The sequence below is a fragment of the Elephantulus edwardii genome, unplaced genomic scaffold, assembly GCF_000299155.1.
Source record: "Elephantulus edwardii isolate Elephantulus edwardi_28Jun2011 unplaced genomic scaffold, EleEdw1.0 scaffold00257, whole genome shotgun sequence".
Lineage (NCBI taxonomy): Eukaryota > Metazoa > Chordata > Mammalia > Macroscelidea > Macroscelididae > Elephantulus > Elephantulus edwardii.
This window is the reverse complement of record NW_006400007.1, coordinates 3,555,706-3,568,743: the sequence shown is the minus strand read 5'-3', so window position 1 is coordinate 3,568,743 and position 13,038 is coordinate 3,555,706.

The window sequence follows — 13,038 nt, the reverse complement described above, 5'->3', positions numbered from 1 at the left end:
TTTTTTATTTTATTATTTGTGTGTGTGCGTGTACCGTCAAATCAGATCTGACTGGTACAGGAGGAGATTGTCCCTCCTTTCCAGGCAGAGCATCTGGTGGATTCGAACCGTGCTCTTCTGGTATTGCAGTGCAGCTTCTTGCCACTAGGCCACCAGAGCTCCCCTCGAAAAATATTTCTTGAGTTCCTGCTATGTAAGGGAACTCTGGTGGCTTAGTGGTAAGGAGTTAAGTTGCCAATACAAAGGTGCTTGTTTTGTATCCACCAGCTGCTCTGCAGGAGAAAGACGCATTCTTCTCCCTTGTGATTTACTGTCTCTGAAAACCCGCTGGAGTGTCAGCGATCGGTTGCTTCTAACTTGACGGTACACAACAGCACCCTGCTATGTATGTGTCTGGCACTGCACCAGCGCTGGGTCTCCAAGGAGAAACTCAAATGGTTTTGCCTAGACGGAGAATTACTTTGACGCCCAGCCCAGGCATCAGCTCACTGTCACTGTCATGCAAAGATTGTCAAAGGAATCAATGCAGGTGAAAGTCTTACGTAGTATTTATTCTTATGAGACTGAGTTCATTCAGCATAATGCTCTCTACACTAAATATGTAGTATTTTACGAAATCATTTTCCTTAGTACTTGCATAGTATTCCATTGTGTGTATGTACCATAAATTCTCAATCCATTCATTGGTTGATAGACATTTGGGCTGTTTCCATTTTCTTACTACTGTCAATTATGTTATGAAAATAGGCATACAAATCTGTGTCGTAGTTCTATTTTCCTCGGGGTAAAGTGCATCTATCTATCTTTAAAGAACATCAGATTGAGGACTAACATGAGCCTGACCCAAGCAATTGTATTTTTCATTGCATCATGTGCACATGAAAGTTGGACAATGATTAAGGGAGACTCAAGAAGAACTGATGCTTTTAAGTTGTGATATTGTGGTTCGAATCCACCCAATGCTCCGCTGGAGAAGGAGGGGCAATCTCCTCCTGTACCAATCAGATCCGATTTGAAGGTACACACAAAAAAAATTATAAACTTTTTTTAAAAAAAGAGCAGAACTTTATAAAAAAAAGTTGTTGTATTGGTAAACACCCAAAATACCATAGATGTTTACAAGAACAAACAAATACGTCTTGTAACTATTGCAGCCAGAATACTGTTTAGAAGTAAGGATTATGAAACTTAATCTCACTCTTTTGGACAAGTTATCAGAAGGAGCCAGTCCTGGGAGAAAGACATCAGCTTGAAAAAAAAAATAAAGGATGCATTTAAAAAATAGGAAAACTTTCAATATGATGGGTGACATGGTGATTGTGATGGGCACACAGCAGAGGCTGTGAAGACAGTGCAGGATTGGGAAGTGTTTAATCCTGTTGCACTTAAGGTCACTGTGAGTTGGAGTCAACTTTTTGGCTCTTAACGCTTGGCACATATCTCGTAAATTGTTGGAAGGATCAGTTGAGATGATGCATATAACTTGCTTGCATTGTTACCAGCAGGGAGTTATTAGTATTATTCTGCATTAGTAATTGCATTCAGCACCAACAACGCTACTTCCAGGCTAGGCTCCAGTCACTGATATAAAGATATCCACTACATGCCCTTTCTGATCCCTGGCCATCCTTCTCTGCCCTCAGGGAGAGGAAGTAGGGTGGGATAAGAAAGTAAGCCCATGCAACTACAATCCCAGAGGTGCACGGTTCGAATCCACCAGATGCTCTGCCGGGGAAGGAGGGGCAATCTCCTCCTGTACCAGTCAGATCTGATTTGACGGTACACGCACACAAAAATAATAAAATTTTAAAAAAAAGAAAGTAAGCCCAAAGGTGCCAATAAACTTTGCTAACTGAATTACAGAATTCTAAGTACCAATTGGGTTCATGAAACCAGGGACCTTGAACAGGATTTGACACAACCACCTTGGGTGGTTGTTTCCAGAACATGATCTAGTCCTGGGACAGAAAAGACCGGAAGTGACCTGAGTCATTTGACTTTTCTTCCAGTGCTAGACTCACAGAATGGACAGAAAGTAAGTGTGGGAACCACGAATAGTGTATGTATGGGAGAAGGATAGTGTTCTGCTCACTGTTCTCTAATCTCATCCTGAGATGCTCCAGATCACGAGTTTCTTCCGGATCATTGTAGTCATGTGTGGATGTCCATGCTGCAAATAATTTTATTTGGTCTTGCTCATCTAGGTTTCAGGAAAACCCTTCGGTGGTTGCCATTTGCTGTGTTCCCTCAGTTCCCCCCATTCTGCCAGACTTGTCAACAACAGCATGACATAGCTTCCATCCTTTCCAGTGTCAGTAGAATGGGAAAGACTATACATCAAATTGGTGAATTCAACAGTATAAACCATTCCCCAGACCAATGAGTGTCATGTTACCAAAGCTAAAATCCCAGGTTGAAGGTCAGATTTAAAAGAACATTAAAATCTCTAGTTAAGCAAAATTGGAATGTACAGAAAATTTTTTAGAGTACATTCTTACCTTTATTGTAGTTTCAAGAGTAAATTTTTGTCCAACCAGTTAGTGGAGGAAAAACTCTAGCAATATCCTCCAACAATCTATTGTTTATGGCTCAGGAAGCATCTAAAAAACTCAATAGCAGTTTAAGGTTACGAGCCAGGCTATGTGGGAATCTGTCATCAAAAAAAAAAGAATCAGGGTGTCCTTTGAATCTGATCTTTTGTATGGATCAGGGACAAAGCGACAGCAGGAATGGACACAAGATGACAATGGATGTCATGGCAGCCCAGATGGCAGGAAGCAGCATAGAATCCTTTTGATTGCCATTATAAAAATTATTTTCTGATTTTTTTTTTAATTTTATTATTTTGTGTGCGTGTACCGTCAAATCAGATCTGACTGGTACAGGAGGATATTGCGCCTCCTTCTCCGGCAGAGCATCTGGTGGATTCGAACCGTGTTCCTCTGGGATTGCTTATTTTCTGATTTTATATTTAAAATTCCCTAGGTTTTTGCCTGTGGCTTATATAGCCAGTGTTACAATTTAGAAGAATAAATGTGGAAGAATCTCTTGTACTAACTTTTGGAGTCCAGATAAGTTCACATTAGACAAACAACAAATGCTGATGAGGTTGTGGAGAGATTGGAACTCTTATTCACTGTTGATGGGGATGTAAAATGGCACAACCACTATGGAAAGTAGTCTGGCACTTTTTCAAAAAGTAGGAAATAGAAATACCATTTAACCCAGCAATGCCACTACTAGAAATATATCTTAAAGAAACCAGAGCCACAACTTAAAACAGATGTATGCATCCATGTCTATTGCTGAATTATTCACAATAACAAAGAGATGAAAGCAACCCAAGTGCCTGCCCACCAACAAATGAATGGATAGAAAAACTGTGGTACATTCGCACAATAGATTATTACACAGCATTGAAAAACAATGAACTCATAAAACATTACACAATATAAACTTAGAAGACATTATGCTACGTGAAATATCTCAGTCACAAAAAAGGCAAATACTGCATAACACTGCTGTTACAAACTAGAACTGACATGGGGAACTGGGAAGAAAATAAGAAAAGAGTGAATAGATAATGAATACTACATTAGAATGGATTAGGGGAAGGAATATATGTCTGAAAGGAATATATGATTAGGCATTATAGGTAAGACAATAATTTGGACCAAGAGGTGCATTTCAAAGTGGACTGAGGAAGAGGGAGGAAAATGTGCAACAATGAATGAGAAAAAGTAATACTTATTGTTTCATTACATTGATTGAACTTGCCATATTGTCACAGTATTCTTCTCACTTCCTCTGTGTTTTCTCTTTCCAGTGTCCTTCTTTCCTATCCCTTCCTGCCTCATAATCTTTATCGCTGGGAAATTTTTGATCCTGTGTCATTGATTGTTCTAAGAAGTGTAGTCCTTCATGGTGTTATTGTCTTGTAGTTCTGTCTACTGTTTGGCTAAAAGCGGAGTCATGAAGTAATTTCCTTTCCAAGCTTAAGGGCTGACTATAAAAGCTATAGTTTTAGGAATTCCAGGAGTCTGGATTTAAAATTTTTTTTGTTCTACCTTTTTCTCCCACTCTACCAGGGACTTTCTATTGTGATCCCTTTCAGAGCAGTTGGTAGTGGTAGCTGGGCATCTTGTGATTCTTCTGATCTCAGGGTCATGAATACTGTAGATCATGTGGTCCATTAGTCCTTTAGACAGTTGTTTTGTACCATTGAGTGGGAACAGACCCGTAGTTGACCCTTAAGTGGGTTTTCAGAGGCAGTAAATTGCATGAGGGGAGACTGCCCATCTTTCTCCCATGGAGCAGCTGGCAGATTTGAACCATATATCTTTGCATTGGTAGTGCAATGCAAAGTTCTTTGGACTAGTAGTCTTTTATTTTCTTTATTTTTCTTGACTTTTGATAGGGAGAGACCAAAAGTTGCTTGCTAGATAGCTAAACAAAAGTTTTTTTACCCCAGTCATGTCAGTATACTTCAGAACATCTAGGAATCCCATTGGAAATCCATTCTTTTAATGATAGTATGCATGGCACAATTTACTTAAATATTCTCACTTGTCACAAAAGAAATGTGAAGATCAAAGAAATATTAAAACCCTGGAGTTGGAATGTAACCTGGGATGACTATTTCTGAGTCTTTTACCTTAATACGGTACCTTTCAACTTAAATTCATTCACAATTTCTCTGCCATCATGACTCATATGATGAGTGATACTACAGAAGAAATAGAAGCTCAACAAAAACCTTTACACTTCCTCACTAGAGTTGTATTAGGTAATATAAGAACTCTTGCTTTTTAATTTTTTTTTAATTTTTATTATTTTTGTGTGAGTGTACCGTCAAATCAGATCTAACTGGTACAGGAGGAAATTGTCCCTCCTTCCCCGCCAGAGCACCTGGTGGATTCGAACCGTGCGCCTCTGGGATTGTAGTTGCAGGTCCTTGCCACTAGGCCACCAGAGCTCCCCTGAACTCTTGCTTTTATTTTAGTTCAACAAGAGAGAGTTTTGGCATTTATAATACTTCTTGCTGTGCCCAAATAATACCTTAGGAGTAGCAAAACAAGATATTAGAAAAATTTGTGAAAGAGTTATTTGGTTGCATTCAATACCATTTATGCCTGATTTACCCTTTGTAGATATTTTTAGCTGTTTTCCCAATGGCACTGGTTCTTGATTATTCTTAGTATTATATAGTAGGTTGACTCATGACTGTTGTAATACTTATTATTTAAAAAACTCAACAGGTCAACTCATTTTTGTCAAGTCGGAACTGACTCATAGCTGACCCTCCAGAGCGGTTTGGAAGCTGGAAATTGCATGGAAGAAGACAACCCATTTTCTCCAGCAAAGCAACTGGTGGATTTGAGCCATGTGCCTTTGTGTTGACAATGCAGCTCTTTCACTACTAGGCCATCAGAACTAATTATTAAGATAGTAACCAAGTGCTTTATGAAATATTTGTTTGATCCTTATAATTATGACTGAATTACTCAAAGAATATAATCAAAGAATCTTGTATTTTGAAAAACCATATACCCTGTAAAGTCAACCTCTTTTTTTCAATCTGGGACACTGTATATTGACCCTTATTGTTTGGATTTAGACTGAAACTGTTCCTCAAATGTGGCTTTATTTAATTTGTCCTAAAGATGAGGCCCATTAGTTTGGTGAAAAGAGAAGCGTAATTCCTATCAGCCAAAGTCCTTGCAGAAGACAGGTTAACTGTTGTGGCTCATCAGTGCCCCCTAGGGGGAACGTGATAAAAAAGGGAGAACTCTGTTAGAAGACCAGTAAAATGAGAGGCCAGAATCACAATAACCAGCTAATCTGCTGTGTCTCCAAGGAAACCAAGGAAGGGGGCAAAACATACAGCTAGGCTGGGGCATGACCCAGACAAGTTAGGAAAGGTGTTCTAGGAGATACCTGTGGAATGAGTGAGACTGGAAATGAGACTGGTAAGGGAAGATGTGATGGAGCTTGAGAGCAAGCTCAGTTGAGGAAGCATTACATATAAACAGAGTCAGACTTTAATGGGAGCCTTGTGCCACCTCCTGGGCTGGGAGAGGTGATCCTACCAATCCAGGGTTCTAAACCAGTGAGTCTTCTTGCCTAGGGCCCTCAAATGTTGCTATCTCCAGTGGTGTCTCCCTGTGCCACTCCCTAGACCATGCCTGAACAACAGTAACCATAGATCCTGGAGATCAAACAGCAGCCAGTTCCCAGGAAAAGCAGCAGATTTAGATGCAGAATTCTGGATTAGAATCTTAGTTTAAACCTCTCTGGGGTGAGTGACATGGAAAGTTCTGTTATTCTCTGAGAGCCCCCTCATCTTTTAGAGTAGCTATTAGGGCCTACTTATCTAACCAGTGATGAAGTTCAAAGGATACTGTGTGCAAAACACTACAAAGGAACGTTTACATGGTTCCAGAAACAGTCCATGTCAGCGTCACCAGAGCACTCCCTCCCCACAACCTGCTCTTCTGCACCTGCCTATTGCCTTAAAAAAAAAAGCCCACCAAACATGCTACCATGCAGGTGTTCCTCTGCGTGGCTGACCAGGACAAATGCAGGTCAGAAGCTCCTAGATGACCTCAGGGGCCCCTCTTCTGCTGACCTCGTGGGAGTCAAGAGAGGCAGCGGATAGAGGATAGGACCCATCTGGTCTCTGTGAGGGTTGCTGACCCCAGTGCTTAAGGTTAAACTGAGAAAGTAAAACAACAGGATATCAAAGAGTAAAGAACTATTATTAAGGTAATGAGGGAGGGAGGGAGGGAAGGGGAGAGAGAGAGAGAGAGAGAGAACACACACACACACACACACACACACACACACACACACACACACACCTAGTAGTATATGCCTCAAGTGTGGAAAGTGAGCTTCTGGTCTGGCTTCCGGGCCAGCTTTCTCTCTGCACTAGATGCTTTCACATCATGATTTCACTTAACCTCTGTAACACTTCAGAGATACGAGCATCACTATTCTGAGTTTACAAATGACAATCTGAGGGCACACAGCAAACCCCCAAAACCCTAAACCTGTTTCTTTCCAGTCCACTCTGAGTTACAGGGATCCTACAGAGTAGAACTGCCTCTTAGGACTTCCTAGGCTGTGATCTTTATAGAAGCAGACTTCCAGAGCTCAACTCCCAAGGAGTTGTTGTTGTTGTTGTTGGGTGCCCTCAAGTCAAGTATGACTTATAGTGACCCTATGAACAGCAGATCTAAACACTGTCCTATTGTGTGTCAATCTTACAATCTTACACCCTCAAGCCTAATTACTACAATCATTTTGCCTGGTGTCAATTTATCTGGTTGAGGATCTTCTTCTGCTTCATTGTCCCTCCACCTTTCCAAGCATGATGTCCTTCTCCAAGGAATAGCCCCTCCTAGCAACATGGCCAAAATACAGGAAGCAGCTTCGTTATCCTTGCCTCCAAGGACCACACGGCTGGTTTAAGGCATTGTCCTCAGTTAGTAGCCTGACGCTTAACCACTGCACCACTGGGGCTTGTCTTTTAACTCTCGTGGGATTCCTGTGGGTGCAAAGGGTTGGTAGCAACAAGCCTTAACGGCTTCACTGCAAATCAGAGAGCCACCAGGAACTTCAAGGGACGTCACTCTGGTTTAACCTTCAACTCCTAGCTCAAACCCAACTCCCTCCTTCTTTAACTGCCAATCCAAGTTCAGGATCTCTATCTCTCAAGCATAGGCCTCAAGCCCAAAAAAGCTGGATTCAAGCTGGGCGCTGCCCCCACAACCCCTCAGCTTCTCCTCCCCGCCCAGGGTGAGGCTGCGGCAAAGGGACACCGGCAGCGTCAGCTAGGGTGCTGTCCACGCCCTGGTGCTGAAGCTCCCACACGCCTCCGACCGCATCGCTCCCTGCAGTCTCCACCCGGCATCCCGCCTGGAAGCCAAAGCTCGTTCACGTTGGCCCAGTAACCTGCATGGATCGTCTGTCGTTAACCTCAACCGTTAAAAAAAAACCCCACCGGTTTAAATAGGAGGCACCACTTTCCCTGAGGAAGCTCAGCAAAGGTCCATCAGACCCAAGCAATGTGGAAGAGATGGACAGAAACCAGAACTGACGTCATGTTGAAGGAATTTTGCTTACCCCAGAGCTGTCCTTAGCCTTCAGGAACTCACAGCTTTCATATCAAAGCAGCACACAGTCAGCCTGGTTGGAATTCCCCTCGGACACCCCACGCAGTGGATATGCCCCTCCTTTCACATTTGGTGAATCCCAGCCAGTGTGGATGTCTTCATTCCTTCATTCCCAAACTCCTAGCAAAGAGTCAAGGTCTGTTGTTCCCAAGAAAGGTACCACAATTTTGCGTCCAGATTTTCACCCCCACAGGGAGCTCTGGTGGCCCAGTGGCAAAAAGCTGAGCTGCAATCCCAAAGACCGGCGGTTCGAATCCACCAGCCTATCCTCAGGAGACGAATGGATAATATCCTCCACAGTGATTAACTGCCTCTGAAAACCCGCTGGAGGGTCAGCTATGGGGTCAGTTCCAACTCTGTGGTACACACAATGACGACAACGACAACAGGGTGTAAATGACGGGGAGGTTGCCGTTGATGGTATGATGACGGTGATTTGGGAAAACACGAAAAAGCAGCGGGGGTACAACTTCCCAAAGCAGGAAAATAGTGCTGGGAAGGCGGCCCAGAGTTACAAAGAACAGCCAAAAGGTGGCGCTCGTGCGCCGGCCGAAGCTGGGGAGAACCCGCCGCCCCGGCAGGATCCCTCAATATCCCTGCATGATCTCCCAGCGCGGCCCAAAGTCGCCTTGTGTCTCCTTGCAGCCTCCCGAGTACGCAGTGAGAGACTCGGGGAGACTCAGGCGGAGAGAGACCTCAACAGCCTGCAGGCGTCTTCCTGCCCGTTCCTGGCGACTCTCGTCTGAGCGCATGACCGCCAGGCGGCGCTCGAGCTGCACGTGGCGCACAGCGAGCAGAGGCTCCGGGACCACGCGCCACAGGCGCGGTTGTCCCCACGATGCTGGGAAGAGAGCAGGCGGTGCCCTGTTCCCCACTGTCCCCTACAATGGCGCAGCTGTCTCCACAGTGCTGGAAAGAGCAGGTGGCGATCAGAAAGAGGCCCAGGCTCGGGCCGCACCTGGAACACTTCCAGACCCTGGGAGTGGACTTCATTAGCTTTTAGGGCAGCAGTGGGCTGCCTGTGCAAGTGAACTGGGACCTAAACAACGAAACCACCTCTGCAGCCTGAGGTTTATTGTTGTGCTAGCTGGGGTGGGTTTCCGAGGTGCCCAGTACCCAGCTGCTCTGGACCAGTCCTGAGGGTGAAGATCGAGCCAGAAGCCAATCTCCTACTACAACCACCTAGTATCTGCTACAAAATTAAAATACCGAGTCCCTCTGATGACATAATCAGTAGAGAGTTGCACTGTTAACTTAAAATGTCACTAGTTTGAATCTCTACTGTGGAAATATCAGCAATCTCCTCCCGTGAGATCTACAACTTCAGAAAACCTGCTGGAAGGTCAGCTATGAGTCATCTCTGACTCAACAACAATGAGATTTTTTTTTGGGGGGGGTTGTTAAAAATTAGTAAAACACTTAAGATGGTGACAGTGTGAGATCAGTTGCCACTACTACAGAGGTTCTAAACTCACCAAGCCTGCTCAGCCCCATTCCCATCCCACACTGCAGGACTTGGCAGTTACTGTTATGCATTGAATTGTGTCCACCCAGCCCCCAAATTTAGCTGAGTTACTTCTTTTTATTTTTTAAAAAAAAACCCTCTTATTGTTTTTTATTTTTTTTAATTTGTGTACCGTCAAATCAGATCTGACTGGTACAGGAGAAGATTGTCCCTCCTTCTTCAGCAGAGCATCTGGTGGATTCAAACCTCACGTCTCTGGGATTGCAGTGCAGCTTCTTGACACTAGGCCACCAGAGCTCACCAAGCTGAGTTACTTCTAAATGAGTATTTATAGTCCCATTTGGGGATAGCTTGTCTTTGTGATGTTCATGAATAGGATTAGAGTAGGGAATGTTTCAAAGCAATCTCTTGAGATACTAAGATTCTACAAGCAAGTGAGAGTCGCAGAGATGAAGACAAAGTCCAAGCCACAGTCAGATGTCCAGGAGCAGAAACTCAGAACAGAACCAAGAGATAAAACCTTCCCCTGGAGTGAATGCCCTGAATTCCAACTTCCAGCCTCCTCAACCTTGAGGGGGGAGAGAATCCTTCTGCTTGTTAAAGCCATCCACTTGTGCTATCTCTTTCATAGCAGCACTAGGTGATGATCTCTTGTTCCTAGGGTCTGTGAGTCATAGCCAACTGACAGCACATAACAGGTAAGGAAGACAGTATATTGCCTAACAGGTAAGTAAGACAGTATATTGCCCTTCTATAACCCTGCTTCTCTAGTTCCAGCATAAAGATAAGGGTCAGGGCAGATGGATCTAATTACCCTTAGAGCACTTACCAGGAGAGGCCAATGAGTTTTTCCCTGCAGCTTTAACCCTTCCACTTTGCCCTAGGGCATAAGGAAACCAAGGTTTCCAGGAGAAGGGAGTGGCTAGGATGGAGTGTTCAGGTGACTGCTCCTGCATTTATCTCAGTTTCCCCTCTGCTATTTTAAGAGAGATCAAAGGAGCTCTGGGGGCCTAGTGGTAGGGAGATACACTGCCAACCCATGTGCACAGGCACATGGTTTGAATCCACCAGCTACTCTGAGGGAGAAAGATGGGCAGTCTCTTCTGGTGCAATTTACTGCCTCTGAATGGAAAGGTTCCAACTACACAGCAAACAAAAACATCAAAGAGAGACTAGTTCAGATGTTAGGGTGAGGTTGCCCATGGGAGTGTCTGGGAGCTGAAGGTTCTAGGGAGTAAATTTTCAACTCCAAGTGTAATTTCATGTTTGTTAAATGGTGTTCCTTCTTCAGTGGGAAAAAAACCTCACCCACCCACTAGGTAAGAATAGACTGGTCGATATAGACTGATCTATGAGCAATCTTCTCCCAAGAGACTTGGTGCCTCTGAAAACTCACTGGAGAGTCAGTTGCGAGTCAGCTCTGATACAACAACTAGACTGATCTATAGTTAGATGGGGGAGGAGTGGGCAGTTGGATGAACAACTTCCAAAGTATCCAAGTCCTGGACTGCTGGAAGTGCAGGGTCTCCCCCTCATCGTAGCCCCTGGGTGGGCAGAGCAGACTTGCTCCAAAGGGCTTTCAGGGCTGTGACCTCGTGGCAGCAGTTCACCAGGTTTGTCTTCTGAAGCACCTCTGGGTAGGTTTGAACAGCCAACCTTTTGTATTGTTTTGAAGGTTTTGTATTGTATTGAAGTTGTTGTGTACCATTGAGTGGGAAATTCACTCCTAACTTGACCCTCCAGCAGGTTTTCAAAGGCATGGGATGGGGAGGAGATTGTCTATCCTTCTCCTGTGGAGCAGTTGGTGTATTCAAACTAGAGCACTTTATCCTTTTGTATCACCTGTTGCTGTTATTTGCAGTTGAGTTGCTAGTGATTCATAGTGACCCTATGTACAATAGCCCTGAACCCTGCTCTACCCTGTGTCAACCTTATTGTCTCTTGACATACCTACCCTCATTACCTCAGTCACTGAATCAATCCATCTCATTGAAGGTCTTCCTCTCCTGCGCTGTCCCTCCACCCTCCCAAGAATGACGTCCGTCTCCAAGGACTGGTCTCATCTTGCAACATGTCCAAAGTATGTCAGACAGAGCTTCAGAATCTTTGCCTCCAAGGAGCAGCCTGGTTTCACCCTCTTCAGGACGAACCTGTTTGTTCTCCTGGTAGTCCATGGTCTATTCAATACTCCTTCAGCACCGCAGCTCAAAGGCATCAATTATCTTTCTATCATCCCTAGTCATTGTCCAGCTTTCTGACACATAGTAAGTAATTGCGAAGAAATGGCCTGGGGACTTTTTATTCAAGAAGAGTGAGGGATGTGCTCACTTCAGCAGCACCATATACTAAAACTGGAATGATATTAGCATGGCCCCTGCACAAGGATGACACTCAAATTTGTGAAGCGTTCTGTATTTTCAAGGAAAATACTGGGGTGCCCAACATTTCATTTTTCATTATGTCAGTAAGTATGGCGTGGTTCCAACACAGCAACTTCCCACCAGGTTTCCAAGGCTGTAAATCTTTATTGGAGGGGACTGTCCCCCTTTCTCCTGCAGACCAGCTGTCAGATTCGTACTGCTTGCCTTTTAGTTAGTACTCCCACACATTAAGCACTACACTGTGGTGCTGGTGAAGTACTGAATATACCATGGACTGCTGGAAGAGCTATCAGGTTCATCCTAGAGAGGGTGAAACCAGGCTGCTCCTTAGAGGCAAGGATTCTGAAATTTCATCAGACATACTTTGGATATGTTGCAAGGAAGGATCAGTCCTTGGAGAGGGATGTCATGCTTGGGAGGGTGGAGGGACAGTGCAGGAGAGGAAGACCCTCGATGAGGTGTTTCAGAGACAATAAAGTTGGCACAGGATAGAGTAGGGTTTAGGGCTGCCACATAGAGTTGCTGTGAGTGGCAGGTGACTCAATGACACATAACAACAACATGCTACCTAGACTCATTCTAAGAAGAGGCACCCACAAAACATTTTGGATCACACTCTCCTAATGCTGCTTATCTACTCAAGCTACCCTTCCCCCCATACAAATTCTCTCTCCTTCCCTCCTCTCTCCTTCTCTCCTTGTCTCTTTCTTCCTCTCAGGGTCCCTTGGAGTGGGGAAGAATGTCACACAAATGTGAACCATAATTGCCTCCTCAAAGCCATCTCCATGAAGGTGGTTCTCTGAGGAAGGGACCTCTCCCAGCTCCAGGGACCCTTTTCAGTTTTCCTTTTCTATGCTGTGACCTGTTCCTCGGTGGGAAGAAGTTCACTACTGTGCTGTTTGCAATGGAAAGCAGTCTGTGTTTCCACCATTAGGGAGACTGAGCGATGACACTGCCCTGGGATTGCGGCGGAGCCAAAAAGTGACGGGTGTGAGGACTACGCAGTCAGGAGGAC